Source organism: Salmo trutta, chromosome 32, assembly GCF_901001165.1.
Source record: "Salmo trutta chromosome 32, fSalTru1.1, whole genome shotgun sequence".
Taxonomy (NCBI): domain Eukaryota; kingdom Metazoa; phylum Chordata; class Actinopteri; order Salmoniformes; family Salmonidae; genus Salmo; species Salmo trutta.
In genome coordinates this window covers 16,345,570-16,372,510 of record NC_042988.1, presented here as the reverse complement: position 1 = coordinate 16,372,510, position 26,941 = coordinate 16,345,570, and the positions used below count along the sequence as shown (strand labels likewise).

Here is a 26,941-nt window from a genome sequence, read left to right as displayed (position 1 = left end):
ATTTCTGCTTTATATTTGTAATATATTTGCAAATTTAAAAAAAAAACAGTTTTCGCTTTGTCATTATGGGGTAGTGTGTGCAGATTGATGAGGGAAAAAATGAATTTAATCCATTGTAGAATAAGGCTGAAATGTAACTTAATGTGAAAAAAGGGAAGGGATCTGAATACTTTCCGAATGCACAGTATATGCTTCCATTAATTTCTTTCAACTGGTGACGGGGGACCTTCAGATGAGTCTTGTGAGGCCTGTGGGCGTCCTAGAGCAAAACAACCGACATGTACATGTTCGTGAGTCTAACTTTTCCACAGAGGGGTTATATTATTGTAGTCCAGACTGTTTGGATGCTACAGACAGAAGTTGGAAGATCAGCTGTACCAACTTCAGACGTGTCCCATGGAGTAATCTTTCCATAGAGGAGTCATAAGTTTGTAGGCCAAACCGTTTGGACGCTACATACGATTTTGTGAGAAGACAGATTTTCGGAATGTCTCATGGTCTGACAAACCCTACTCTGGTTCTGCCACCTTTCACCGCAGATGCGGAACTGCCACAACAGCGGATGCGATGGATTGAGACGCATCCAATGCAAAAAAACTGCCCTCTTGCTTGCATTGACAGATGTATTATTATGCTAATTAGAGTTCTGCAAACTCAGAGCTGCCATCTCTCATGCATTGGCACTTACATGCATGAAGGGCACATTTTGGCATTTGCTGTATGATTGATGAGAAACTCCATATTGCAAATGTACGGTCCCTTACTAGACGTCCGTGAATGTTTGTAAAATTCGCGGACGGTGGTGGGCTGTGCACCGGGGCCAAATCTTCCGGGAAGTCTCGGACATTCGTTATCCGTTTTATAAACTGTTCCAATTTTTCCACTGTCCCGGTAAATTCCAGCAGATGGCGAATGGAATCTTATTGCAAATGTACAAAACATCACCAATCACGACGTGGCCATTTCTCCTAAACGGAAAAGACTTTGAAGACGAAACTTGGTGAGCATAGGTTTTGGCATAATGGGCAGTTGGCCCCGACCAAGATGGCATCGAGGCCTCAAACACTTTTTGAGTTAAGCCATTTTCTGGGATTAAAGGTCAAAAACAAAAATAGAGCTCTAATTTGACCGCTTCACATCAAAGTACATGAACCTACGGTGTCAGGAAAAAAAGAACCAGACATTTATCTATCGTAATTTAAGAGAAATCGTACAATGTACAATTGGTGATGTTCAAAAAAAAAAGTGGTTTTTTTCCCCAAAAAAAGTTACAGATCCAGTTGCAGCGCGTTCAGACGAATCCGTTAAGGCGGGTTTCGGAGCTCTGCGAGATTTCTGTGATTTTCTGAAATAACACACTCATTCAACCCTCTGTAAATAAGTCAGTTCTAGACTTAAACTCAATGTTGTATAACCTCTCTGGGACATGTGGGACGCTAGCGCGACACACTATTCAACAGCAGTAAAATAGCAGGGCGGCAAATTCAAAACAACAAAAATCTCATAATTAAAATTTCTCAAACATACAACTATTATATTCCATTTTAAAGATATACTTCTCATTAATCCAACCACATTGTCCGATTTCAAAAAGGCTTTACAGCGAAAGCACACGTTTGCAATAATCTGAGTACAGCGCTCAGACAACAACAACAAGCAATACAGATACCCGCCATTTTGGAGTCAACTAAAATCAGAAATAGCATTATAAATATTCACTTACCTTTGATGATCTTCATCAGAATGCACTCCCAGGATATCCCAGGTCCACAATAAATGTTTGTTTTGTCGATAAAGTCCATCATTTATGTCCAAATACCTCATTTTTTGTTGCCGCGTTTAGTCCACTACTCCAAATGCAGGAAGCGTGTGCAAATGTCACGACGAAAAGTTCAAAAAAAGTTATATTTACGTTTGTAGAAACATGTCCAACGATGTATAGCATCAATCTTTAGGATGTTTTTAACATAAATCTTCCATAATATTCCAACCGGACGATTCCATTGTCTTCAAAAAAGAAAAGGAACACAGCTAACTCTCAGGTGAGTGTGCGCCACTGAACTCATGTCATTCTCTCAGTCATCTGACTCCATATGCTCTTATTCTCTCCCCAGTCACAGTAGAAGCATGAAACAACATTCTAAGACTGTTGATATCTAGTGGAAGCCTTAGGAAGTGCAAAATGACCCCAGAGAACTAGTTTGGATAGGCAATCATTTGAAACTACAAACCACTTCCTGGTTGGATTTTTTGTCAGGTTTTTGCCTGCCATATGAGTTCTGTTATATTCACAGACATCATTCAAACAGTTTGAGAAACTTCAGAGTGTTTTCTATCCAAATCTACTAATAATATGCATATCCTACCTTCTGGGCCCGAGTAGCAGGCAGTTTAATTTGGGCACGTTATTCACCTGAATTTCCGAATACTGCCCCGTCACCAAGAAGATAAGAGCCTACCCCAAGGAGGATATGTGTTCAATTTCAGCTTCCTGTGTCAACCGGAAGTACCTTAAAATGGTGTCATAGGGGCTGTTTCGAAGGGTTAAAAAGGTCAGATCTTTTCAAAAACTTCATATGTGTGATTAGGGAACCCTCATGAACTGTAAATCAGGTCATTTCTCCCAACAGATGTCAAAAGAAAAGCTCTCACACACACACACAGCAAGGATGGAGTGACACAGTGCGGGGTCTTAAAGACACACAGAGCCTGCAACGGCATTACCATAATCTCTAGGCTGTGCGAGTTCAACGAGATGCCCCGCTAGACCGTAGCTCGCTCAGTCTGAGCGCAGCAACCGTGAAAAAAAGAAGGCCCAAAAATGAAGCCTGGCCCTACATTTCAGGTGCTTTTGGGTGACAGCAGGAGAACCATTAGGGTTAGAAGCACAATTCGACCTCAGGAACATTCCTGAGGTCCTCCCGATCTGTGAAAGCCTAACCTTGACCATGTGGCCTTAACAGTGAAAAGAAGGTGTTTACATCAAGCAGTTTGCAATGACTTCTCTCCCCATAGGAAGACATTGCCTGCTCCCCTAAATTCAACCTAAGCCTACGTGGGTTATGAATGCCTTATGAACCGGTCTTCGATGACAATTCATCAGGCCACTATGAGGTCTACCTGCGTTGATTCTAAGCTTCCTGGAGCAACCGGAAGTGATTAAATTCACCCTAAAGATGTTTTGATATACCAAACCTGCAGTTTGTGAAATCACTGCATTCAACCTATGTAGATCAGTCAATTCTTAACGTAAAGACGTTAAACTCAGGATTCTGTAAGAGCCTACCCCAATGAGGACATGCGTTTACCTTCAGCTTCCTGTGCCAACTGGAAGTCCCTTAAATTAGGGTCATATGGGGCTGTTTCGAAAGGTTAAAAAAGTCTGATCTTTCCAAAACTTCATACGTGTGATTAGGCAACGCTCATGAACTGTAAATCAATCACTTCTCCCATCAAATTTCCAAGAAAAGCGCTCTCTCACACACACGGAGTGACACAGTGTGGGGCTTAGAGACACACAGAGCCTGCAATAGTTACCTTTGTTAGAACTATCAAAGAACCGTCAGACCTAGAGCTCTGAAACTTTAGAAACCTGTTCTAGAACTCAAGTCGAGTCCCACTTCTCCCTCATCATACATAACAAATAGACCATCTAGGTTGATTCATGGATATATATATATATAGCCCTATCTCATTTGGGCAGTGTAAATGCCATTTGGACATGGTTCACTGACTTTTGGGTTTGTAACCGACTTCCTATGATCGTACATGGCAAATGGACATAACACCCTGATTTGGCACTTTCAATACTTTCATATTGCATTTGGACATTTCTTATGGCATTTTGGCAATGGTTCACTGACCTTTGACTTGGACTTTTGACTTACTATGAAATCATATTGCAAATAGACAAAACATATGTCTTATGGACAATTTAAAAAATGGTGACAATAAAATATGACAAAGGTATGTTCATACAGTTCTCATACATGTGTAATTGACCAAAAAAAAATACAAATCTAAAGAATTTCAAAAAACGGTCCAGAAAGCACTTTTTTAACCTTTTGAGGATTGGGGGCAGTATTGAGAATTTGGAAAAATATGTTCCCATTTTTAACTGCCTCCTACACCAACTCAGAAGCTAGAATATGCATATTATTGTTTCAGGTTTGGATAGAAAACACTCAGATTTTTTTAAAACTGTTTGAATGTTGTCGTGGAGTATAACAGAACTCCTATGGCAGGCAAAACCTGACAAGGTTTCAAGCAGGAAGTACCCTGTCTGACAAGGAGTCGTGCGTCTTGCATCTTTTTATTGAAAAGTAAGGATCTTAGCTGTAACGTGACAATTCCCAGGGCTCCAATAGGCTCTCAGAGCCCGGGAAATAAACTGAAGGTTTACGAGGGAGCCTCAGGCTGAAACACATTATCACCTTTGTAAGTGGCTTGCTCAGAGGACCTTTGAATGAGGCGCGTGCACGAGTCGCTCCTGAGGAGAAATTTTATTCGGCTGTTTAGGCTCAATGCATACTCCCGGTCGGAATATTATCACTTATCTACGAGATAAATGGCATAAAAATTGGTTTTAAACAGCGGTTGACATGCTTCGAAGTACGGTAATGGAATATTTAGACATTTTTGTCACGCCAATGCGCCATGCGCGACACCGTGAAGAAGCATTCTGATAGTGTCTAGAACTCACGAACAAAACGTCGCTGTTTGGATATAACGATGGATTATTTGGGACCAACCTACATTTGTTATTGAAGTAGAAGTCCTGGCAGTGTATTCTGACGAAGAACAGCAAGGTAAGAACATTTTTCTATAGGAAATGTGATTTTGGTGAAGGCTAAACTTGCCGGGTATCTAATAGCTAGCCCTGTGATTGCCGGGCTATGTACTTAGCACATTTTGCAATAATCTTCATCCGAAAAGCTATTTAAAATCGGACATATCGAGTGCATAGAGGAGTAATTGTATCTATAATTCTTAAAATAATTGTTTATGCTTTTTGTGAACGTTTATCGTGAGTAATTTAGCAAACTGTTAGTAAATTCCCCGGAAGTTTGCGGGGGGTTATGCTTTTTCTGAACGTCACATGCTAATGTAAAAGCTGGTTTTTGATATAAATATGAAACTGATTGAACAGACATGCATGTATTGTATAACAACAATGTCCTAGGTGTGTCATCTGATGAAGATCATAAAAGGTTAGTGCTGCATTTAGCTGTGGTTTGGGTTTATGTGACATGATATGCTAGCTTGAAAAATGGGTGTCTGATTTTTTCTGGCTGGGCACTCTGCTGACATAATCTAATGTTTTGCTTTCGTTGTAAAGCCTTTTTGAAATCGGACAGTGGGGTTAGATTAACGAGATTCTTGTCTTTAAATAGCTGTAAAATAGTCATATGTTTGAGAAATTGAAGTAATAGTATTTCTAACGATTCAAAAATCGCGCCACTGGATTTCAGTGGCTGTTACGTAGGTGGACGAGTTCGTCCCACATGCGCCAGAGAGGTAAGGAGTGATACGTTTTTTTGAAAAAAAATTCAAATGTTCAAAATTTGACCCTTGGGTCTTGACTTGTGTTACATTTGCAATATGAAAATTTACGGTGGAGCGCGCTCGCCATTTTTGGATTTTTGCTGTGTGACACTTGCCATTTGCCATTTGCAATCAGTTTTGAATGAAACGACATCCCTTTGAGTGGTATTGTACATCGTGTATATGTTTCGTTATGGTGCCAATAAGATCCCATTAATTTTTGTCCATTTCAGGGGGTGTTCCCTTACCATGTAGGTCCATTGCTGGTCAAGAGTTGTTGATATCTGATAGAGTTTTGCATAATACATCCCATGCCTCAACTGGATTTGCCTGAGCTTTATTTATCACGGGCACTGATCGCTCCTATACGAACAACATCTTGAAAATGTTTGAGGTGAGAGCATTGTAGGGGTAATCCAAGCACTAAGGATACCTTTTTTGCTGATGTCAACCCCACATAAATGATTCATTTTCTGAACCAGTTGCAGTACAAATGCAGAGTCCTCATCAACAAAAACAAAGGTGGATCTTTGTTCACAGGGAAACCCAAAACTGTAGTAAGGCAATTTAAAACATGTAACAGAACTGGGACACCACTGGACATTCCCAAAACATGAGCATTAGTGTTCCAACAGCATTCATGTGGCATCTATCACATATTGGAGTAGGAATCAGCTTCATAGAATTTAGCCTTTTGAAAGCATATATATAAAGTAGATTTCATCCACACTTGCATTAGTCCCCCTCGTTTGGTGATTAATAATTTGTCAAACAGATTGTGAACCGAAAACTGTATGTTTGATTTCTAGAGGGGGGCAATGAATAGAACAATTATTTGGTTAGGGTGTAGGGTCAGATTTATGACACCTTGTCATACAAGAGATTTATTATCAATTTACTTCAGTATGATCAGTGGAACACTTCTCATTCTCAACAATGGGCTAAAATATAGGGTAATTACTGTGCTTGTCAGCAAGAACACTACCGACATTCCCCAAACATTTTATTATTCCACTTCTTCCCAATTTTGGCCAGTGTAATCACATATTTGAAGTCTGATATGGCTACTTGTGTCTTTGAAAATGAGTGATGAGGCTATGTATTATTGCAGCTATTCATGGACAGTTTTGAATAATTTATACAAATAAGCATTGATATTTAATGCTCCAGGAATCAAATATTTTAGTATTGTGCACAAGCTAGGCAGAGATGGTAGGGGGACTATGTAGAGTAAGATGACAGCAAGGATCTTCAACTATATAGTAAGCATAAGTAGTAAGTATCATTGCACGAGCCTTGGCTTGCACGAGCCGGTAACGGCTCATAGGGCAGGAGCCCATCTCCTGTTACTGTTGCGTGAGGCAGCTTGATGTAAAGTCACCCCCTGGATGGGACGCTAGTCTATCGCAGGGCCTTACCCCCAATCTATATCCTTAGTAGGCATAAACCACCTGAATATTGATATTCATTCAATTTTTCATCAAGCTTGGGTGATTTTAAGACATTTTTCAAACACCCAGCACTTGGGAAACATAGATCAGGTGTGGCCAACTCTCCTGGAAAGCAAGCAGGATCTTCTTCCAGAACCATTTAAAAAAAAATTGTTACCCACTTCCATTAACATTAAAAATTCCTGTGCCGAGCATACAACTTTCCACCTGAGAACAGGGATCAATCCCTGCTTACAACCTTCCCACTGTTTCTAGCATTTGCCTGTGTCCCCGATCTCATTTCATTACTGTCTGAATAAAAGTGTCCACCCCGGTCATAGGCCTACGCCATGTCAAAATACATAGAATTGCAGGAAATTTGTTTTAAAACAGTAACATTTTCTTGGAGGAGGTCCTCCAGTCCACCCCCCCCCATCTAGGGGTTGTGCCAGGGGAAATTAAATTCACACGTAATCTCTGCTCCAAGCTTTCTTCAAAAGCTGCATTCTGTACTGGGCAGATTGTTTTTGCCGTTTTAAAAGCTTATTTCCTGCAATTGTACAAAATAGTATGTATGTTTATATGATTACAAGGGGACGAAGCCCAAATGAGTTCCAAAATGTAAAAAAAATACAAATAATTCTCAGTATTGTTGACTACCTCCATCAAACCCCGCCTCTTGGTATGCTCATAGTCATAGAAGAACCTACATGAAACATTACATTAAAAGTGACAAAACAATACTTTGCAAAACTTCACGAGAGCTAAAGCCCATTGCAGATCCCAGACAGCTCGCAAACTCACCAGAGATCCGTGCCCCAGTCCATGTTTAACGTCTTCTTATCAGCGGATCCCTGAATACAAAGAACTTCTTCAAAGTTATCCCAATTTGGAGGACGCCTCATCCTGAAATATGAATTCCGAGGACGCTCAAATACCCCTTCTGGTATCCTTTTCGTTTCTAAACAGTGAGAATCATTTCTCCCTATAATTTAGCTAGTTATCGCTACTAAGTCTAGTTAATCGAAACAATATTCGTTGCAAAGGAAAGAGGGATAAACTAGCTTTCATATCCGCGTCACTCCCAAATCCTAATTCTTAAAGGGACAGATCCTCTAATGTATTTGCCTTCAATAAAATGTTCACTGGCGACAGACTGGCAGTGGCATGGTCATAAGCAGTGATGCTTGTTTATTTACTTTAAAACAGTTTTGAAAATAGTTTTATAAAGGAAAATTAATGTTCAGATTCTACTGTAATTAGACTACAGCAAGCAATACAATTAAGCATTGATATAGAAATATGAACATTCTTATAAATTCCTTTGTATGATGACAGATGCAAGACACTGAACAGCCAAAAATCTACAAAAGCATAAAAAAACGCTAGTCACAAAAAAGCTCATAGTTAAGATTGTTTAAACACAATTCACACAACAACTGTACCACTGAATCAAGGCCCATGTATCGACAGTATTCTGATTCATTTTTCTAGACTGAGGTAAGCCCACACACACCTAGCTACTTCATACTTACATAATCCTCAAATTTTACAACACTAATTTGTCAAGAGGGCAGCCAGCACATGCAGTAATACATTTCCTTTTGTTATTTTTCTTATACAGTGTAATTCCTAGCAAGGGCGCAACTTTCACTGGGGACGGGGGATGGGGGGCATGTCCCCCCCCCCCCACCCCCCATATTCTGAAATTGCATTTTTTGTCCCCACAGTTTATCATTGGAATGTGATACAAACGAGGCAACGGTGTGCTTTAGACCATGCAGACGTCTCCGAGCAGTCGCATAGGCTGTTTGGAGTGTTTATCCGACTGGATATTTAAAAAAAAATGTTTTTATCTGTTGATTGTTATGAATTATAATATCCTCGTCTTTTCCTCAACATACAGAAGACTTCAGGAGTACCAGGGTACTGACCAGGATAACTAATGTAATAATTATAATTGTGGGGGTCATCTGAAGAGGAGGAAATAGAAGGAGAACAGGAGAGTTTAGACATGATTCAGACCAATTCTGTTTATGAATTGATTCAGGCTAGCTTGTGATCTAGGATTTCTGTTTCGCAATTCAGCTCTTTAGAATTAAATGCGATTCATTCATTCATCTTACTGAAAAGAATATGAAGTTTGTCTTATGACAATATGAATCACTACATCAGGGTCCAGCTACGTTTCTACCACAACATGACCCTCAGTCAGTCAGTTATAATACCTTTCATAGTTACTCTTGTTGTTCTGGTGGCCGTCCCAACTCTATTGTGGCAGATGTAGATCCCAGCGTTGGTAGACGTGGCTGTGGTGATTCTAATAGTCCTCTGGCGCCCCTCAGTGGACAACGTCACATGGCGTGCAGAGGGGTATGTAGTTCACTTCATCTCAGGACAAGGGATCCCCCTCAGCACTGCAGTTCAGAGACACATTACTGTCTGCACTCACCTCCACGGTTCATTCCCTAGAAGGAACTCAGGAGCGTCTGAGGAGAATAGGAGGTGCTTTTAGAGTAGACCACTCAAAACTATGCAACTTATGGGATTTCAATTGGAATTGGAAGCCATACCCGTCATGTGTTTTTGATTTATGAAAAAAGATCAAGATTAATAGCCAACTCACAGTGTACAATAATGTGAGAGGTTCTGATGTCACTGTAGGATGGGGTTGTGGTCCCTCTGGTCCCAGTGTCCAGTTCTGCTCTACAATCTATACTGAGCGGTCAAACGACCTCCACTCAATCACTGTCAAAACGCTCCCTGAAACATTTCAACGAGCAAGCTTTCTAATCGACCTGGCCCTGGTATCCTGAAGGATATTGACCTCATCCCGTCAGTAGAGGGATGCCTGGTTATTTTTTTTAAATGCCTTCCTCACCATCTTAAATAAGCATGCCCCTTTCAAGAAATTTAGAACCAGGAACAGATATAGCCCTTGGTTCTCCCCAGACCTGACTGCCCTTAACCAACACAAAAATATCCTGTGGCGTTCTGCATAAGCATCGAACTGCCCCCGCGATATGCAACTTTTCAGGGAAGTTAGAAAACAATACACACAGGCAGTTAGAAACGCCAAGGCTAGCTTTTTCAAACAGAAATTTGCTTCCTGCAACTCAAACTCTAAAAAGTTCTGGGACATTGTAAAGTCCATGGAGAATAAGAACACTTCCTCCCAACTGCCCACTGCACTGAGGATAGGAAACTCTGTCACCACCGATAAGCCCACTATAATTGAGAATTTCAATAAGCATTTTTCTACGGGCTGGCCATAGCTTTCCACCTAACTACCCCTACTGCATTCAACAGCACTGCACCCCCCACAGCTACTGGCCCAAGCCTCCCCCATTTCTCCTTCTCCCCAAATCCATTCAGCTGATGTTCTGAAAGAGCTGCAAAATCTGGACCCCTACAAATCAGCTGGGCTTGACAATCTGGACCCTTTCTTTCTAAAATTATCTGCCGAAATTACTGCAACCCCTATTACTAGCCTGTTCAACCTCTCTTTCGTGTCGTCTGAGATACCCATAGATTGGAAAGCAGCTGCTGTCATCCCCCTCTTCAAAGGAGGTGACACTCTTGACCCAAATTGCTACAGACCTATATCCATCCTACCCTGCCTTTCTAAGGTCTTCGAAAGCCAAGTCAACAAACAGATTACCGACCATTTCGAATCCCACCGCACCCTCTCTGCAATGCAATCTGGTTTCAGAGCTGGTCATGGGTGCACCTCAGCCACGCTCAAGGTCCTAAACGACATTGTAACCGCCATCGATAAGAAACAATACTGTGCTGCCGTATTCATTGACCTGGCCAAAGCTTTTGACTCTGTTAATCACCACATCCTCATCGGCAGACTCAGTAGCCTTGGTTTCTCAAACGATTGCATCGCCTGTTTCACCAACTACTTCTCTGACAGATTTCAGTGTGTCAAATCGGAGGGCCTACTGTCCGGACCTCTGGCAGTCTCTATGGGGGTACCACAGGGTTTCAATTCTTGGGCCAACTCTTTTCTCTGTATACATCAATGATGTCGCTCTTGCTGCTGGTGAATTCTCTGATCCACCTCTACGCAGACGACACCATTCTGTACTTCTGGCCCTTCTTGGACACTGTTAACAACCCTCCAGACGAGCTTCAATGCCATTCAACTCTCCTGCCGTGGTCTCCAACTGCTCCTAAACACAAGTAAAACTAAATGCATGCTCTTCAACCGATCGCTGCCTGCACCTGCCCGCCTGTCCAGCATCACTTCTCTGGACGTTCTAACTTAGAATTGTGGACAACTACAAATACCTAGGTGTCTGGTTAGACTGTAAACTCTCCTTCCAGACTCACATCAATCTCCAATCCAAAGTTAAATCTGAATTGGCTTCCTATTTCGCAACAAAGCATCCTTCACTCATGCTGCCAAACATACCCTCGTAAAACTGACCATCCTACCATCCTCGACTTCGGCGATGTCATTGACAAAATAGCCTCCAATACCCTACTCAACAAGATGGATGCAGTCTATCACAGTGCCATCCGTTTTGTCACCAAAGCCCCATATACTACCCACCACTGCGACCTATACACTCTCGTTGGCTGGCCTTCGCTCATAATCGTCGCCAAACACAGTGGCTCCAGGTCATCTACAAGACCCTGCTAGGTAAAGTCCCCCCTTATCTCCGCTCACGTGGTCCACCATAGCAGCACCCACCTGTAGCATGCGCTCCAGCAGGTATATCTCTCTGGGTCACCCCTAAAGCCAACTCCTCCTTTTGGTCGTCTCTCCTTCCATTCTCTGCTGCCAATGACTGGAACGAACTACAAAAATCTCTGAACTGGAAACACTTATCTCCCTCACTAGATTTAAGAACCAGCTATCAGAGCAGCTCCCAGATCACTGCACCTGTACATAGCCCATCTATAATTTAGCCCAAACTACTACCTCTTCCCCTACTGTATTTATTTATTTGATTTATTTTGCTCCTTTGCACCATATTATTTATATTTTAAACTCTGAACTTTCTTCAAACTACAAATCTACCATTCCAGTGTTTTACTTGCTATACTTTATTTACTTTGCCACCATGGCCTTTTTTTGCCTTTACCTCCCTTATCTCACATCATTTGCTCACATTGTATATAGTCTTATTTTTTTCTACTGCATCATTGATTGTATGTTGTTTTACTCCATGTGTAACTCTGTGTTTTTGTATGTTGTCGAACTGCTTTGCTTTATCTTGGCCAGGTCGCAATTGTAAATGAGAACTTGTTCTCAACTTGCCTACCTGGTTAAATAAAGGTGAAATAAATAAATAAATACTGAGCTCTCCATCATCATGTCTACTAGGGCTGATCATCAGAGTATCAGACACATACCTGGTGTCTTACTGACGTACTGTAAGTTACATTATCTAAGGGTTCATTTCCCTTTGTACCACTTCACAACCAGGTTCCGTAGAGGAGCGATGTTCTGTAGGTCACACTGCAGCTGGTACTCTGTCCCCTCCACCATGGGACCAGAGTGTCTCAGAACAGAGATGGAGATCATCTCTGGAGTCTCTTGGAGGAGGTCAACAATGTTAAAAAAAAACTCAATGCTGATATATAGTTAAATAGAAACATACCTTTCACATTCACAAGGAGGAAAATACTCACTGTAGAGAATGACTGGAAGTACTTCTGAGGGCTGTTTCGCCGTCAATGAGAGTGATGTAGCATGTAGGTTTTATTGTCCAATCAATAAGGTTATCCACAGTCCAGGTGACAACGTTGACTTCTTGTTCAAACCTGTACCTCCTAATGTGGCCTCCCAGCCCATCCCTCATGGTCTGTGGATGATGTGCTGCAGTTGACTGAGACTGAGTCCTCCATTAAACCACCACTCTGGGAGGTTTGAGCTCAAGAGGAAAGGTAACTACTGTAAAAACATACAAGAATGAAGATATCAATGTGAAATCCACATCAAATATAAACTGTTCTGCCTTGTGAGATAAGTGAGGGTGAGTTAAATAGTGTGACTGCAGAGATGAGCTGGGAAAAATACCTTTTGGCTTGGCTGTTGCTGGGAGGGTGGTCATAGTTCCTGGAGTTGAGGGTGCTGTGGAGAACATCGTTGGGTGTTGTTGTGGAGCTACTTCTACAAGGACATGTATCTGCTTGGTGATGGAGCCCAGTCCATTTGTGGACTGTGCAGTTGTAAGTTGCATTAGCTGTTACTCTGGAGATATAGAGAGTACGCAGGCGCCCCACAGTGGTCTCATTGCATTTCCCTCTGCAGTGTTGTTGGTCCACCTCAGCTCAGGAGGAGGGTTCCCCTCAGCACTGCAGTCCAGAGACACATCACTGCCTGCACTCACCTCCACTGTGTCATTTCCCTGGAAGGAACTCAGGAGCGTCTGAGGAGAAGAGGTGCTTTTAGGCAGTTTTAAACGTATACAGTTGTAGAACTTCCCTCCTGGTCAGGGGTACAGAGGCAAGATCGTATATTGATAAACTCACAGTGCACAGTAATGTTGAGAGGTTCTGATGTCACTGTAGGGTGGGGTTGTGGGTCCCTCTGGTCCCAGGTCCAGTTGTGCTCTACATCTATACTGAGCTCCATCATCATGTCTACTGGGGCTGATCATCAGAGTATCAGACACATCCACTGGTGTCTTACTGACGATACTGTAAGTTACATTATCTAAGGGTTCATTCCCTTTGTACCACTTCACAACCAGGTTTCTGTAGAGGAGCGATGTTCTGTATGTCACCACTGCAGCTGGTACTCTGTCCCCTCCACCATGGGACCAGAGTGTCTCAGAACAGAGATGGAGACGCTGTCTGGAATCTCTGTGATAGAAATCATTTTTTCAATAATTGTTTTCCACATGTATTTTTCATTTCTCTTTTATACTTCCTACTTGTATGTGTTAATTGTATAGTGGACTTCACTATTGTACAGAAAAAACAACAACATTATTTCATACTCGCTAAACGGTGATGTTTTCCTAATGAATATACTCATATTCAATGGGACACACTTACTGTACACAGTGAGAGTAAGGTCTTGACTGCATAGGAGACTCCCATTCAACTTTATGTTGCACCGAGCCTGTGTACCCCAGTCCACCACAGTCATGTTCCAGGTGACAAACTGGCTATTTTTCTCCAAGCTTGTATTTCCTTCTGTAGAGACCCAGTGCATCCCTAGGTGGGTGTTGAACAATGTACTGCAGTTGACCTCCAGTGGATCCCCGTGTCTCACCACCACCACAGGAGGCTCCAGAGTCAGGTGGTTGATGTCAGGTAGACATGCTTCATCTGCAGCTGGTGATAAAGTCAGAGTGGGTGGTGCCTTTAGTCTTTGTTTGGATTTCACAATGACCTTTCCTGGAAACTGCAGTACGGGTGAACTCTGAGCCACATTACATGAAATGGTTGATCATTGGTTGCCCAAACATTTAAATTTCTCATGAAAATATTACATTAGGTTGTTGATGATCTCATCCCTTCTGAAACATGCTGAAAGGGGAATCACCTTGCCCAAAATATTCAGACGCATTTCCTATTGTGCAAGTACAGTATATCATGGAACAAACAATTGCTTAATAGTGCACTGTAAAGCACATAGTCCATCCCTATGTGTTACAAACGTGACAATGGTGCTTCTGTCAAATATGGAGTTTATATAGGTGTAAACGGCCTGTGTGTAGCTGGTGTGGAGGAGTCAGGTGCAGGACAGCAGATATGAGTAAGGAACGTAATTTACTCAAGGAATCAATAAATACAACACAATAAACTAGCCCACAATAACGGACTGTATACATACAAACAATCACTCACAAACAAACATGGGGGAACAGAGGGTTAAATAATGAACAAGTAATTGGGGGATTGAAACCAGGTGTGTAAAACAAAGACAAACAAATGGAAAATGAAAGTGGGTCGGCGATGGCTAAAAGGCCGGTGACGTCGACCGCCAAACGCCGCGCCGAACAAGGAGAGGGACCGACTTCGGCGGAAGTCGGGACAATAGGTTAGCACATACTAGCCAAACTACCATACTAACAACCAAGCACCACACCCACCAGTCAGCAGTCATATATGTTGCCCTCAGTGTTACACCACATGGAAATTCACACCCACCCCACCCATTTAGGACACTGACATATCACTCAATAACATCAACAGTGTCTGTGTTGTACCTGTGTGAGTGTGTGTTTTTTGTGATTTCATGTCATTATATAATTGTATCCTTTAATTAGAGTCCTGAGTTGTTTCTATCCATGTGACCTGATCAGGAAAAACTCAGGGCCCTGTCTACTGATGACTGTTACCTTATTGCATTATTGCAACATATCAATCTAACTTTTCTATTGCTCATTGAATACTTGAATTTCTTGACTTTAATTGCTCTCAAATATAGTCTTCAAATTGGCCATTGTGGGGTTAAAACTAATTTCCTTTGTCAACAATCAACTTCCGTTAAAATGTTGTTAGCAGGAGGAAAGCACATGTTTAAGTACCACCCTGGGAGACAGCAAACAGTTACTATATCACCAGAGTAGATAATAACTATATGATAAACTACAGTCAACAAAAACATCATAATCCACACAGCGATCACAACAATAGACATTAATAGATAAGTATGGAACAAATTGACCACTCACCTCCATGTAACAGCATAAGCATGAGGCCCAACATCCTCTGGAGTGAGATCATGGTAGTTCTCTGGTACCCCATGCTGAGCAAGGTGAGGGTGATGGGGGATGTTGTAAGACGGGATGCCCTGACTGATGGTCCACCCGTTGGTCCAGGCTCGGTCCTAACGCTGTGCTAGTGCCAGTTAGTGTATCTCAGGCAGAGAGCTTACTGTGTGAAGCAAGTGGTTTCAAAGAGGAAATTCAAACCCTACCCTGATGCTGTGCAAAGAGGAAATTGTTAACTGATACATGACATCAAACCAGTGATGGAAAAGTACGCAATTGTCATACTTGAGTCAAAGTAAATATACCTTCATAGAAAATGACTCAAGTAAAAGTGAAAGTCACCCAGTAAAATTCTACTTGAGTGTAAGTAAAAAGTATTTGGTTTTAAATAAACATAAGTATCAAAAGTAAATGCAATAGCTCAAATATACTTAAGTATCAAAAGTAAAAGTATAATAATTTCAAATTCCTTATATTAAGCAAACCTTTTTCCTTATATTAAGCACATTCTTTTATTTACCGATAGCCAGTGTCACATCCTGACCAGTAAAGGGGTTATTTGTTGTTGCAGTTTGGTCAGGATGTGGCAGGGGGTGTTTGTTTTATGTGGTTCAGGGTTTGTTGGGATATGTTCTTATGTAAGAGGGGGTGTTTGTTTTATGTGTTCCGGGGTTTTTGGGTATTGTTCTGGTTTTGTATTTCTATGATTTTCTAGGTGTGTATTTCTTTGTTTGGCCTGGTATGGCTCTCAATCAGGAACAGCTGTACATCGTTGTTGCTGATTGGAAGTCATACTTAGGTAGCCCTTTGTTCACCTGTGGTTGTGGGAAGTTGTTTTGCATAGCTGGTGTAGCCTGCATTACTGTTCGTTCTTGTTTTAGTTTTTTCAGTGTTCAAATAAAAGTTAAAATGAGCACTCAACTCACTGCGCCTTGGTCCACTTCATACGACGACCGTTACAGCCAGGGAAACACTCCAACACTTTACACATAATTTATAACAAAGCATTTGTGTTTAGTGAGTCTGCCAGTTCAGAGGCAGTAGGGATGACAGGGGATTTTCTATTTATGTGCGTGAATTACACCATTTTCCTGTCCTGGTAGGCATTAAAATGTAACGAGTACTTTTGGGTGTCAGGGAAAATGTACGGAGTAAGAAGTATATTATTTTCTTCTAGAATGAAATAAAGTAAAAGAATCAAAAATATAAATTGTAAAAGTAGATACCCCAAAAAATGACTTACGTAGTACTTTAAAGTATTTTTTACTTAAGTACTTTACACCACTGCATCAAACCACAACGTCAGTTCTCACCTTGTGGTGTAATCTTCAAACATTGTTTTGCAATTTTTTATAAAATAAATACATTGCAGTTAGAAAACAAATCCACATGTTGTGTTGGCATGTCAGTCTAAACGCTGTCTTATTAACATACCTGTTTAACATATAAGAACTTTAACATCCTTCCTTATCCATGAAGGAACCATAATATTGCCGTGATGCATGATTGACATGTGTGTATAACACAGGAGGCTGCTGAGGGGAGGACGGCTCATAATAATGGCTGGAACGGAGTGAATGGAATGGCATCAAATACATTTGAAACTATTCCACTCCAGCCATTACCACGAGCCCGTCCTCCCCAATTAAGGTGCCACCAACCTCCTGTGGTGTATATCTAATGGGAAGAGGGTTAGGTGGGTTTGATCATCATGGTGACTGTCTTGAGGGAGTAGGAGCCCCCGTGGAACTCTGCCCAGTAAACCCCATCCTGGTAGCGGCTGCGGTAGTGACCCCCTCGATACCACACGCCGTTTAAGTTGGAGTGGGCACACATGTGGTACCACCAGCCCCCTTCTGGAAGTGGGCACAGTTCCCTAATGAGGAAATGGAGAGAGAAACTCTCATGAGAAACTATCTCATAAACTCATTAAGCCAAACCTGGGTGTTCAAACAGGCAGCCATGAAAAGAGGCAGAAATGAAAAAAGAGAGGGTAGTAGAGGTGAGAGTGGATTCACCTGAATAAGCATCCTTATCCTTGTCCAAAGTTTGTAAAGGCTTTGTTATTGTGCCAGGACATTGAGTCTCCGGCGTTGCCTTGGTATTCCCCCAGCCTCAGACGGTACCAGTCGCTCTCAAGGCTCCAGGCGGAAGCTGTCGTACTCTGCAAACACCTGGCGGCCCTGCCAGTCCTCCATGGCCACCAGAAGCTTGTAGTGGGCCTGCTTGGTCAGCCAGTAGAGGTGCTCCAGACCCAGCCAGTACTCTCCATCTAGGTTCCCAAAGCCTTGCTGGGGTGGAGGGGTACAACAGATAGTTTAGGGTTATGTTCACTGTAGCAATAGTTTTCATGACTTCTGTGGTGTTAAACCGTCATCAACTGAAGGATACTCTGAGCTGTAATACCAGCTGTTTTTCTGGTTTTAGAGCCCACTGTGATGGTTGTCAATTACAGTAACTATACAGCTCATGTTTCATCACATATAATCAGCTGAAATGAAAGGCAAATGGAGGAGGGAAAAGAATTATGGGTCTGCAGTGCACACACTCACTGTGTGTTTTGTATTGTAATGGGTAATAGCACACTGGCTGATGTCATAACAAGCTCTTGAGCGCTTCACTTTTAGTGCTCACTGCACACTGGAGGTGAGAGCACCTTGTACTGCTCCCAAGTCCTGAAGAAGTTGACTGATCCGTCCTGTCTCCTCTGGATCACGGTCCAGCCTCCCTGGGACTTGGTCTGTTCACACCAGGCCTGCAGAAGCCGGTTGGCGCTCTGTGGACGCAGCAGGTAGATCCCATTGGTGGTCTCGCCCGAGTCCAGCACATGCTGGCAGTCCCCTCCAGGGTCCTGAGGGACAGAGATGGTGTAGGTATGTGATTCACAAAGACAGTTAGGATTTCGGAACATACCTGGGTTCAAATAGTCATAATTGTGCTCGATTGAGCATGCCTGGTGCAATGGAACTAATGGAAGTCCAGAACGTCCAAACTCCGCCCACCTGCCACTAGGCAGGCTCAACCAACTGCTGGGAATGAGGGAGTGAGTGAGACACGTAATGGAGAGAGGGGTCTGGAATTCTGTTTGTTTTAGAGCCAACAGGGTCACAGATACATGTTTTCTCGCTTTGCTTCAGCTTATCTCTTTACTGCCGAAGACATTCTTTCACAACACATGTTGTATGTCTTATGTCACACTGGAAACGAAAAGCATACACCGCATGAACGGACACAGAAAGGCTAAGCATCACCTCTCTCTCACACAGTCCAGACCGAGGGTTATTCATACTGTAACCGTATACTCATTCTATAGACAAGTATCTCCTTGTCACTCATCACACACACACAAGCTCTGAGTCATGGTCCCTTTATTCTATACTGTAACTGGTGTGAAGTCCCCATGCTGCTGCTCAGCTCCACTGTGGGAGGAGCCTGTCCATACAAGGTGGTGTCACACATCTGAATGCTCTGCCTTGTAATCTCACACATTCCATTTGCACACACAACGTGCATTGTATGGGGGTATCGCCTTGTAATTCAAGGTTACATAGCAATGTCCTAAAGAGGGCTGTGATTAGGGGTGTGTGTGTGTGGTGTGTGTGTGTGTGTGTGTGTGTGTGTGTGTGTGTGTGTGTGTGTGTGTGTGTGTGTGTGTTGTGTGTGTGTGTGAGAGAGAGAGAGAGAGAGAGAGAGTGTTGTTGTGTGTAGTGCTGGTAAATTAGATTTTTTTAGATTCTAATATATTTTTATTTGGAATTCATCCTATTCGCTCTTTCTAAAGAGGAGGTGCTGACAAATCTGATTATTGGTACCAAATTGTGGATTAGCTACTTTTGATGGTTTATTTCCTAAAAGAGAATTATATTTTGGCCCATTTGATTGTTATTTATAACAAATATTATTGATGGATTTGCAAATGTTATATCAAAGTCAAACTTTGTGTGTGTGTGTGTTACTCATTAACAAAGCCCCTTCTCTACTCTGATAAGAAAAGCTGGCAGTTATTAGACATTGTTTAGGCATTCCCAGAGAGATAACAAAGTCCTATCAGCGGGTCAGTGACTCCCCGAGCTTCTGCAGTGTCTTCTGGAGTGTAAATAACACTGACAAAATACTGACACTGTTTCATACACAAACTCAAGGTCCCAACAGCAAACAATTAAGCATTTGAAGGGCCAAAAGAAAACAGCTTTCTTGTTCTGATTGTTGTCAGAGGTGACAGAAAACAATATCGAAAAACAATATCGAAACAAAGCAGGAACCAATGAGATTTGCTATGTATTGACTGAAATAGAAACAAGGTGTTGTAATGTGTGATAACGCTGCCGGGGAAGATAGATACATAGTGTTACTCTTTCACACTGTCTTACAAAGACAGACCTTCATTCCTACATAGACAGTGTTGGTTAAGCTGAAAGCGCCGTTGGCAGTTGTAAGCTCTGAGGGTGCAGTGATTTACCTGGGGTCTTAGTGACAGGGAAGCTTATGAAGGGGGACGTCAGTAGGGGTGTCGGCCATGGTGGTGGGGAGCACCTTTGTCCCCTGCAGGGGTTCTCTCTCCTCCTGTGGCTGTTGTGGAGGGGCACCCTGGTCTCTCTGAACATCATTAGCCATCTCCTTGGACTGTGAGCTGTCATTCAGACGCCCACTGGACTGGATACTCAGGGTTCAGAGGTCATCTGTCCAATTACAACACAAATATAAATACTTTTGTACAGACCATGTGGGTACTGTAGTATGTTATGGTACAACTTTAGCTTCATGGGTAAGGGTCCAGTGCTTGAGAAAGGCCCATGATAACAATGCCTGTAGTTTGATAAATACAGAGCTCCCCCTACCTGTGGAGGTGGGGGTAGTGTTCTTGGTGGCCTGGCACAGCTTCTCCAGCCGAGCGATGAGCTGACTCTGGTTGCTCATCATGGAGGTGAGGGCTCCATACTTCTTCTCCAGCTCCCTGTAACTAGTGGAGATCTGCAGCATCTGGGATGTTGGTCCACCATGACCGAGCAACAGACAACGGGACAATCAGGGATGTATCAAGGTGCTACATGCCTGTCATCGATAGGTAAAGGATACTAAGACAGTAGAGAGATAGTAGGAGAAGGTATACAGTTATATGATTCTAACTTCCCCCTTATGAACACAGCTGTTCCCACAATGCTCTCTGTCTGATTACCTGTGCGGTGGCATTGAGCAGTAGGTTCTCGACCCGCCTCTGTTCAACCACCTGGTCCTTCCTGTACATAACCTCGTGCAGCAGCTGGGCGTAGAGCTGGGCGATGCGGGAGTTCATGCTGCCGCTCTACTTTCCGTAGCGCCCGTACCTCCGTAACCAGGGCCCCCTCCTGCTCCAGCTGGCCCCTCAGCTTCTCCAGCTGTTCCTGCTGACGGCTCAACTCACCCCGCAGAGCCATTACCTCTGAGTGGTTGGCGGCGCCGGTGGTGGACTCGGTGCTCACGCACAGCGCCCCCTTCAGTTGCTGCTGGGGAACAATAAAGGTGTAGAGCAGCGGCCTGCTTTTAGCTCTGAGGAGCGGGACGGGCGCTTCTGGGACTCTTCCTTTCCGCCCCCCCACCTCAGGCAATGACTAGGAGGAGCCCCAGCAACAGAGACAGGCCAATAGTCAGCTGCTTCTCCATCTACCTGTTCAACTGCTCTTCTTGCCCATGGAAATAAGCAGTGATAGAGATTCATTAGCAGATTCCCCCAATAAAACATGATACTCTATATCTATAACATGTAGAGATGTATTCATTCAGTAAAACTAGCTTTTGGCCCATTTCAAAGAACTATAATTGTACACCAACAAGTACATTACAGTCAGACACTGGCCACAAAGATGCAACATTCCATACAGGCATTTTCAGTGGAAAGCAGAACATGTAAAAGTGCTACTGCAATATCTAAGATGCAGCTCAGACTGTCTTTTAAGCCTTGAAAGCCAACCAGATGTTCCCCTGGAAGGTGAAAGTACACTTAACCCTGTCTGCCTGGCTGGAATTTATTAGCAAGTCAACACTGGGGTGACGATGGTCAACAAAACCCAGTCAGAGTCAACTCACACTTCCATCCCATTGGTCAACACAATCCTTTCAGGGTCAACTCTGGCTACCACCATTGTCAACACCATAAACACCATTATCACCACAACATTGACACAAAACACAACCTCAGTGAAACACATTATTGGTACCAACAAGTTTCTGTAAGTAAACTGGAATACCAAAGAAAAAGAATACATCACATGATTGCCAAATGGTAGTGTCAGAAGCCCTGTACCATATCGCCAAACATTAACCATTGATCATCTATCATTATAATAGCAGCACTATTCTTATTAAATCTGAAAGGTGATCCTATCTTTGTAACTTTTAAAGTGAAGGAGCATGACTTACCTCAGTCCTGTTCGGAGGTATAGAGTCAGTTGGCAAACTCTGTCAGCTGTGTTCCTGTGTGTATCCCAGAATCCTGAGCTCCAATGGGTACAGAATGTACTTCTTTAAAGGCATCCTCATCTAGAATCCAGATGACAGGACTAATGGACCTTTCCTTAGCATTGCCTCAGAATGGTCTACTGCCTCAGAATTGCTCCCAGTGAGAAAGTTCACCGATGTGGCTGTAGCATGCAGACCGGCGACCCTTTTTCCTAGTGTGTCTGAGCCTCACAGAGGACAGGCAGACCAGAGAGACTGAGCTACAGTAAGAAAGACTCAAGGGAGAAAGAGAACTACACACCAAACTGGCACACAACGTTTTTTCAGCAACAAGTCCTCCCCCTCACTTCATCCCTGTCACAGGCCCTCTATACAAAGAGAGACAAAATTACAAACTACCCTAATGACACCCCCTCTCTCTCTCCTCCCATCCTCTCAGCTCAGCTGCCTCTGGCCCTCAGTGCAGGAGGCAGGAGCCCTCTCTCTGTCTCTGCCCGTTGCCTCCCTTCAGCCTGTGTAAGGGTCCTGTGTGTAGCTGGTGTAGAGAGTCAGGCGCAGGACAGCAGATATGAGTAATCAACGTACTTTACTCAAAAAGACAAATTTACAAAGTAACATCACAAGCCCACAAAGACGGACCGAATTACAATAAACAATCACTCACAAACACAACATGGGGAACAGAGGATTAAATAATAAACAAGTCATTGGTTGAGTGAAGCTAGATGTGTAAGACAAAGACAGAACAAATGGAAAATGAAAAGTGGATCGGCGGTGGCTAGAAAGTCGGTGACGTCGAACGCCGCCCGAACAAGGAGAGGGATCGACTTCGGCGGAAGTCGGGACAGTACCCCCCCACTTGACACGCGGCTCCAGCAGCTCGCCGACACCGACCTCGGGGATGACCCGGAGGATGAGGTGTAGGGCGATCCGGATGGAGACGGTGGAAATACCGCAGCAACGAAGGGTCCAGGACGTTCTCCACCGGCACCCAGCATCTCTCCTCCGGACTGTACCCCTCCCACTCCACGAGGTACTGAAGGCCCCTCGCCCGACGCCTCGAGTCCAGGATGGCTCGAACAGCATACACCGGGGCCCCCTCGATGTCCAGAGGGGGCGGAGGAACCTCCGCACCTCAGCTTCCTGGAGTGGACCAGCCACCACCGGCCTGAGGAGAGACACATGGAACGAGGGATTAATACGATAATCTGGGGGAAACTGTAACCTGTAGCATACCTCGTTCAGTCTCCTCAGGACTTTAAATGGCCCCACAAACCGCGGACCAAGCTTCCGGCAGGGCAGGGCGGAGGGGCAGGTTTCGGGTCGAGAGCCAGACCCGGTCCCCCGGTGCGAACACTGGGGCCTTACTGCGGTGGCAGTCGGCGCTCGCTTTCTGCCGCCTCACGGCCCATTGTAGGTGTACATGGGCGGCCTCCCAGGTCTCCTCCGAGCGCTTTAGCCATTCGTCCACCGAAGGAGCTTCGATCTGGCTCTGATGCCAAAGTGCCAGAACCAGCTGATACCCCAGTACGCAGTGGAAAGGAGAGAGGTTAGTGGAGGAGTGGCGGAGTGAGTTTTGGGCCATCTCTGCACAGGGGATGAACGCCGCCCACTCCCTTGGCCAGTCCTGGCAATATGACCCAGCAACCTACCCATATCCTGGTCATCAAATCAAATCAAATCACAATTATTTATATAGCCCTTCTTACATCAGCTGATATCTCAAAGTGCTGTTCAGAAACCCAGCCTAAAACCCCAAACAGCAAGTAATGCAGGTGTAGAAGCACGGTGGCTAGGAAAAACTCCGTAGAAAGGCCAAAACCTAGGAAGAAACCTAGAGGAACCAGGCTATGAGGGGTGGCCAGTCCTCTTTTGGCTGTGCCGGGTGGAGATTATAACAGCACATGGCCTAGATGTTCAAATGTTCATAAATGACCAGCATTGTCAAATAGTAATAATCATAGTAGTTGTCGAGGGTGCAACAAGTCAGTAACACAAGAGTAAGTGTCAGTTGGCTTTTTCATAGCCGATCTTTGAGAGTATCTCTACCGCTCCTGCTGTCTCTAGAGAGTTGAAAACAGCAGGTCTGGGACAGGTAGCACGTCCGGTGAATAGGTCAGGGTTCCATAGCTGCAGGCAGAACAGTTGGACCTGGAGCAACAGCACGGCCAGGTGAACTGGGGACAGCAAGGAGTCATCAAGCCAGGTAGTCCTGAGGCATGGTCCTAGGGCTCAGGTCCTAGGAAAAAATAAAGAAAGAGAAAGAGAGAATTAGAGAGCATATTTAAATTCACACAGGACACCGGAAAAGACAAGAGAAATACTCCAGATGTGACAGACTGACCCTAGCCCCCCGACACATAAACTACTGCAGCATAAATACTGGAGGCTGAGACAGGAGGGGTCAGGAGACACTGTGGCCCCATCCGATGAAACCCCCGGACAGGGCCAAACAGGTAGGATATAACCCCACCCACTTTGCCAAAGCACAGCCTCCACACCACTGGAGGGATATCTCCAACCACCAACATACCATCCCGGGACAAGGCCGAGTATAGCCCACAAAGATCTCCGCCACGGCACAGCCCAAGGGGGGGCACCAACCCAGACAGGAAGACCACGTCAGTGACTCAACCCACTCAGGTGACGCACCCCTCCCAGGGACGGCATGGAAGAACACCAGTAAGCCAGTGACTCAGCCCCCGTAATAGGGGTAGAGGCAGAGAATCCCAGTGGAGAGAAGGGAACCGGCCAGGCAGAGACAGCAAGGGCGGTTCGTTGCTCCAGCCTTTCCATTCACCTTCACACCCCTGGGCCAGACTACACTCAATCATAGGACCTACTGAAGAGATGAGTCTTCAGTAAAGACTTAAAGATTGAGACCGAGTCTGCCTCTCTCACATGGGTAGGCAGACCATTCCATAAAAATGGAGCTCTATAGGAGAAAGCCCTGCCTCCAGCTGTTTGAAATTCTAGGGACAATTAGGAGGCCTGCGTCTTGTGACCGTAGCATACGTGTAGGTATGTACGGCAGGACCAAATCGGAAAGATAGGTAGGAGCAAGCCCATGTAATGCTTTGTAGGTTAGCAGTAAAACCTTGAAATCAGCCCTTGCCTTAACAGGAAGCCAGTGTAGAGAGGCTAGCACTGGAGTAATATGATCACATTTTTTGGTTCTAGTCAGGATTCTAGCAGCCGTATTTAGCACTAACTGAAGTTTATTTAGTGCTTTATCTGGTTAGCCGGAAAGTAGAGCATTGCAGTAGTCCAACCTAGAAGTAACAAAGGCATGGATTCATTTTTCTGCATCATTTTTGGACAGAAAGTTTCTGATTTTTGCAACGTTACGTAGATGGAAAAAAGCTGTCCTTGAAACAGTCTTGATATGTTCTTCAGAAGAGAGATCAGGGTCCAGAGTAATGCCGAGGTCCTTCACAGTTTTATTTGACTGTACAACCATCCAGATGAATTGTCAGATTCAACAGAAGATCTCTTTGTTTCTTGGGACCTAGAACAAGCATCTCTGTTTTGTCCGAGTTTAAGAGTAGAAAGCTTGCAGCCATCCACTTCCTTATGTCTGAGACACAGGCTTCTAGCGAGGGCAATTTTGGGGCTTCACCATGTTTCATTGAAATGTACAGCTGTGTGTCATCCGCATAGCAGTGAAATTTAACATTATGTTTTCGAATGACATCCCCAAGAGGTCAAATATATAGTGAAAACAATAGTGGTCCTAAAACGGAACCTTGAGGAACACCGAAATTTACAGCTGATTTGTCAGAGGACAAACCATTCACAGAGACAAACTGATATCTTTCCGACAGATAAGACCTAAACCAGGCCAGAACTTGTCCATGTAGACCAATTTGGGTTTCCAATCTCTCCAAAAGAATGTGGTGATCGATGGTATCAAAAGCAGCACTAAGATCTAGGAGCACGAGGACAGACGCAGAACCTCGGTCTGACGTCATTAAAAGGTCATTTACCACCTTCACAAGTGCAGTCTCAGTGCTATGATGGGGTCTAAAACCAGACTGAAGCATTTCGTGTACATTGTTTGTCTTCAGGAAGGCAGTGAGTTGCTGCGCAACAGCTTTTTCAAAATGTTTTGAAAGGAATGGAAGATTCGATATAGGCCGATAGTTTTTTATATTTTCTGGGTCAAGATTTGGCTTTTTCAAGAGAGGCTTTATTACTGCCACTTTTAGTGAGTTTGGTACACATCCGGTGGATAGAGAGCCGTTTATTATGTTCAACATACGAGGGCCAAGCACAGAAAGCAGCTCTTTCAGTAGTTTAGTTGGAATAGGGTCCAGTATGCAGCTTGAAGGTTTAGAGGCCATGATTATTTTCATAATTGTGTCAAGAGATATAGTACTAAAGCACTTTAGTATCTCCCTTGATCCTAGGTCCTGGCAGGTTTGTGCAGACTCAGGACAATTGAGCTTTGGGGGAATACGCAGATTTAAAGAGGAGTCCGTAATTTGCTTTCTAATGATCATGATCTTTTCCTCAAAGAAGTTCATGAATTCATCACTGCTGAAGTGAGAGCCATCCTCTCTTGGGGAATGCTGCTTTTTAGTTAAATTTGCGACAGTATCAAAAATTAATTTCGGATTGTTCTTACAGCATGACGAGGTACTCATAGTGCCCTGAGGTGGTACTAAATGCCGTCTTCCACTCGCCCCCCCTCCCGGATACGCACCAGGTTGTAAGCAATCCTGAGATCCAATTTTGTGAAGAAGCGCGCCCTGTGCATTGACTCGATCGCACTGGCGATGAGAGGCAGCGGGTAGCTGTACCTCACAGTGATCTGATTGATACCTCGATAGTCAATACACGGGCGCA

At 43.8% G+C, this 26,941-nt stretch overlaps 2 long non-coding RNA genes and 1 pseudogene across 5 annotated transcripts; all 3 read right to left on the bottom strand.

Moving 5' to 3' along the window:
* Nucleotides 1-8,823: 8,823 nt before the first annotated feature.
* LOC115171248 (uncharacterized) lies at nt 8,824-9,788 on the bottom strand. Its single transcript, XR_003871164.1, has 2 exons — nt 9,203-9,788; nt 8,824-8,947 (listed from the first exon to the last, which is right to left on the bottom strand). It is a non-coding gene; the product is annotated as an uncharacterized LOC115171248 (long non-coding RNA).
* Nucleotides 9,789-12,197: 2,409 nt separating this feature from the next.
* Nucleotides 12,198-16,219, bottom strand: LOC115171247 (uncharacterized). Of its 4 annotated transcripts, none has more exons than XR_003871160.1 (7): nt 16,179-16,219; nt 15,620-15,821; nt 13,992-14,273; nt 13,464-13,796; nt 13,009-13,360; nt 12,621-12,882; nt 12,198-12,524 (listed from the first exon to the last, which is right to left on the bottom strand). It is a non-coding gene; the product is annotated as an uncharacterized LOC115171247 (long non-coding RNA). The 4 variants fall into 4 exon arrangements; XR_003871161.1 differs by having other exon boundaries at nt 15,620-15,871; nt 16,179-16,211; XR_003871163.1 differs by lacking the exon at nt 16,179-16,219 and adding an exon at nt 16,144-16,159.
* Nucleotides 16,220-16,905: 686 nt separating this feature from the next.
* On the bottom strand, nt 16,906-21,218 carry LOC115170675 (angiopoietin-related protein 2-like; annotated as a pseudogene).
* Nucleotides 21,219-26,941: the final 5,723 nt, after the last annotated feature.